Below are 4,745 nucleotides of genomic sequence, written 5' to 3' on the forward strand. Positions count from 1 at the left end.
TTAAACAGGGGGAGTTTAGGTTAGATCTAAGAAAGAAGTTCTTAGATATAAGGAAGAAGTTCTTCACAGTGAGGGTGGTGAGGCACTGGAATGGGTTGCCCAAGGAAGTTGTGAATGCTCCAACCCTGGCAGTGTTCAAGGCCAGGTTGGACAGAGCCTTGGGGGACCTAGGTTGTATGGATCTCCCACTGAGGTCAGTAAGAGTGGTGGTGTCCCTGCTCATGGCGGGGGGGGTGGAACTAGATGATCTTAAGGTCCTTTCCAACCCAACCCATTCTATGATTCTATGTTAAATACGGCAACAAAAATTGAGGTCTGAAGGAAATGCCCTACAGTGCAACTTACTTAAGCAATATTCTGCTTATGAAATTAATATTAAGGGATGACTTGTCTGATCTAGAAGAATTGGGAGGGTTGGTTGATGCAGCTGAGGATTGTGCTGCCATCCTAAGGGACCTTGACAGGCTGAAGAAATGGGCTGACAGGAACCTCCTGAAGTTCAGAAAAGGGAAGTGCAAAGTTACTCCTCTGGGGAGGAATAACTCCAGGGACAAACCTGCTAGAAAGCAGCTATGCAGAAAAAAAACTTTTGGGGGTCTTGATGGGTCAGCAATGCACCCCTATGGCAAAGACCATTGATGAATTCCTGGGTTGTTTTAGATATTGTGTTTAGGCACTGGTCGAGGGAGATGATCCTTCCCTTCTGCTCAACCCTGGGGAGACATCTGAAGTTTTGGGTCCAGTTCTGGGCTCCCTAGTACAAGAGAGAGGTGGACATACTGGAGCATATCCAGTGAAGGGCCGTGAAGTTAAGGTTAATGCCTCAGAGCATTTAATACACAAGGAGAGGCTGTTTTTGAGCCTGGAGGCAAGAAGGTGTATAAACTCCTGATGGGAGGGAGTGAAGAAGATGGAGTCCGGCTCTTCTCAGTGATGGCCAGTGACAGGACAAAGGTAATAGGAACAAATTGAAATGCAAGAAATTCCATTTAAACATAAGGGTGGGTTTTGTTTGTTTGTTTGTTTTTTTTTTTTGGGTTGTTTTGCAGTAAGGATAACCGAATGCTGGAATATTCCAGCCATGCTGGAATGTAGGGCTGCTCACACAGCCCTGAGCATCTTGCCTCCACTTTCAGCAGCAGGGGGTGGACTAGATGATCTCCAGAGGACCTTTGCCACCTCAGCAACTCTGTGAGGTGATTCTGGTCTTAAAGGACTTCTTAAATTGTTGAACTTGAGCGCATCAAGAATTTAATATTGAAAGCTGAAACAATGCAAACTGAACAAACTGAACATGGAAAACAGACTTTTTTTTTTTTTTAAGTGAGAGGAAAATAATCGTGAGTTCATACCTTCAAGTTTTGACAAAATTAATGTTTTGCTCTCTAAATTTTCTTCAGAGAATCTGTAATTTCAGCTCTGAACAGCCTGGTCAGCAAGTCCAGCTGCCTGCTTTTTGGTGGGAGCAACTGTGCTTATGGTCCTTCTTTCTAGGGGCTTGCTCATTGAACTTTTTCATAATGGAGATTGTAAAATTGCCCTGCAATCTCTTCCTGTACTTGGCTTTAAATAGCTTAATGTTATTAATGGCATAGCAACAACTGGAAATCTAATGGTCAGTGACAGTGATACGTAGGAGGTCATACTAGAAAGTTGGGTTCTTTGATCAAAGGGCAGGTCAGAGAGAAAATGAAGTTAATTTAATTTTAAAATTTGAGACTTAAAGGCAGTGTTCATTTTTCTGGAGAAGTAATCTCAAGGTCTTTATTTTAGGGAATACATAGTAGAAAAGACAAAACGAAATGTAGAGATCATGTCTGGTGTGGGTTAATTTTGATAGTCAAGTCTTTGCCTGACTCTATGACCTGAGATGTTCTGCTTCACCAGAGCCGAAAGGGGTAATTTGAAAAAATACACTTCATGATCTGAAAAAGAACAGCAACTTTGACTATTTTTTCTCCTATAAATTTATTCACTGTGATGACACATCTGTTTTCGATGCCGTCTTGTAAATGAGGCTATCACGTCAGATTTTTAGATTGCCCCATCCATGGCGTGACAGAATTTACCCAGATGTGAAAAAGAAAATTTAGTCTACCAACACTCAGTCACTTTTTGTATGAACTGTTATTGTCTTGGTTTTATTCCTTCTCTGTTACTGGGAATAAGTAAAACTTGCTATTTGAACCAAATAATTTATCTTCATTTTGTCAGCACTCCCAGGTTGTTCTGTTCCTTGGTGTGGGTGATGGAGTGGTTAAAACACTGCCGAGGTAGGACATGCATCACAGTGAGAGCTCGGTGGATTAGTTGTTCTTTGTGACATACAGAATTTAAAACATTAGGAACTCTGCTGTCTTTGTGCCGTTCCAGTCACGTAAGCTGCCTGTTGGCAAACTTCTTGTTGTCCGGTACAGTAAGAGGATAGGCAACAGCTGCCTACCTTGGTGTGGGGAAGGAGGAAATCTAGAGTTTAGCAACGCAGGCTAGGTCAAAATCAAGTTCAGTTTGTAGTCAAAGAAATGTGCTGTAAAGTTGTTAGTACTGTGAAGATGTTGGTACTGACTCCTTATCTAGGATGAAGGGGACTGCCAGCCACAACTAGGGTCTCTAGTGCCCTGCTATCTGTGATTCTCTCCCTCACTCCCTTCTTATATGCTTTTATCTATTTCTGGGACTTTCTGCTGATTTGGAGCCTCCTTTCTGACTGCTTCTAGAAATAGTTGCTTTTGGATATGTAAACCATGTTTCCTGTTTCTTAGGCACTTACTATTTATTTTCATTACTGTGAGGTTTGGTATGTGGATGAGGTTATTGTATTAACTTCTTCAAGGTTACTTAAGCATTTTTTTATGTGATACTGGTAATTTCATTTTCAAAACTGTACCTAACTAACTTCTGAATGATAAATTAAGCGCTTTGTGCAAAGTCAGCATTACAGTTACTTGTAGGGCAAAAGTAACTTCTCAGGGTTAAAATGGGCAATGTTGGGACTTCCTTCAAGTGAACTAAGACACCCACAGTTTATATAATGTACAGAACTATCTCGTATTACAGTAAATGCTTAGGACCCTGTGTTATTTCTCATTATCTGACTCTGTAAGTGCAAGTCATTGTATCTCCTCTGGGTCTGGTTGTCTCCTGATAGCTTTTTGTCAACTTTCAGTGTCCTTTGGAATTTATATAATATTTTTATCACCCCAAATGGATCCAAAGTACATTTATTACTTTGGGGGAATCCAGCTGTATGTTTTTATACATGTATGGAACTAGGTTAAGGACGTACTTCAAAATAAAAGGCCTTTACTATTTCAGATCTGACTTCTCTAGTAACTAATTGAACAAGTATTTAGATGTAAGAACCATTATGCCTTAGGCAGTGAATTAAAAATATGGAGTCAAGATTGGTGTCGACTTTTATTAAGAAGGGATTCTTCTCCTTTGGGAGCGTGAATATCCAAGACTAATCTCACATGTGCCTGAGTATTTAAAACTTGCTGCTTTCTGGTTTGTGGCACTCTGCTATAGTTTCTGAAGTGTTTGCATATTGATCTTTATAATTTATTTTTGAAAGAATGTACGACTGAGTTGGTTCCCATGAGTCACCTGTCAGTAAGTAAAGTGATGCAGTCCCTTGGCACTGCACTGGTATAACTAGGTGCAGATATTTTACGTGGAGTCCAGGAAGGTTTGGGGTGCCAGGGTGGGAAATCTCAAACCATAGACCTGTGCAGACAAGAAAACTTGTACTCCAGAAACTTCATTGGTATGATTCCACACATGCTGTCCTTTCTTGTAGGTGTCTTATATCCAAGGAAAACAAAGCTTGAGATGCTGTGGCTTAGGCTGGCAATTTAGCAAGCAGACTTAGGGATGCAAGCCCAATCTTGCATCATTACAGTGCACCTACACTGAGATAGCACTGGCATGGTTTTGCAACTGCTCCTCCTCCTCCCTTTTCACTTTGTTTGTATCAAATCTTATTAATTATAACTTCCTAGAGAGCTTGACTGTATTCTACATGTTCTGCAAGTAAGGAGTAACTCTCCTCTCAATTCCTATGCCGCTACATATACTTGTGTACTACTATTTTAGTTTTTAACTGGTGTATCTGTTACTTTATGGCATTTACTGGAATTTCCTCCAAGGAAGTTCATCCTATCCTATTCTCCAGCTCCCTTAATGTCCTTCCTCCCCCCTCCCAAGGCTTGTTTGTTTAGTAGACAATTTGGCAGACAGCTTACAGCATTTGAAAGTTTTTCTTTTTTCAGTAGCTGTGCTCATTTCTATACATAGAGTAGAAGACACTGAGTGGGACTAACACAATCACAATCTTATTTTGACTTTTTTAAAAGAGTACTTTTAAAAATAGCCCTTAAATACAAAAGACAAAATAATCTCTAGGATATATTTTGTGACCGATTGCTTTGTGATGGCTTTTCCTTGGGACCAACCTTAAAATGAGAGCTTTATTTTTCTTGGTCCAGTTCAGTTTTAGCCTCACTAGTCTGCAGTCTGAAAGCCTCCTGAAGGGCTCAAACACTGGAAGCGGCTCTGCAGCCACGTGGAGAGGTTGTGCTCTGTCACAGTGTGAATTCAAACTATCACTTTCTTGTTTACTTTCCTTTGATCTTGATGGGTAATGTTAAAAGTGAACCTGTGTCGTTACATATAGATGCAATACAAAGAAATTGCACCAAGAAATCTCTTATGCAGCCAGTCTGTCATCATGTCCTTCCTCACCC

The sequence above is a fragment of the Nestor notabilis genome, unplaced genomic scaffold (genome assembly GCF_000696875.1).
Source record: "Nestor notabilis isolate BGI_N333 unplaced genomic scaffold, ASM69687v1 scaffold17271, whole genome shotgun sequence".
NCBI classification, from domain to species: Eukaryota; Metazoa; Chordata; class Aves; order Psittaciformes; family Psittacidae; genus Nestor; species Nestor notabilis.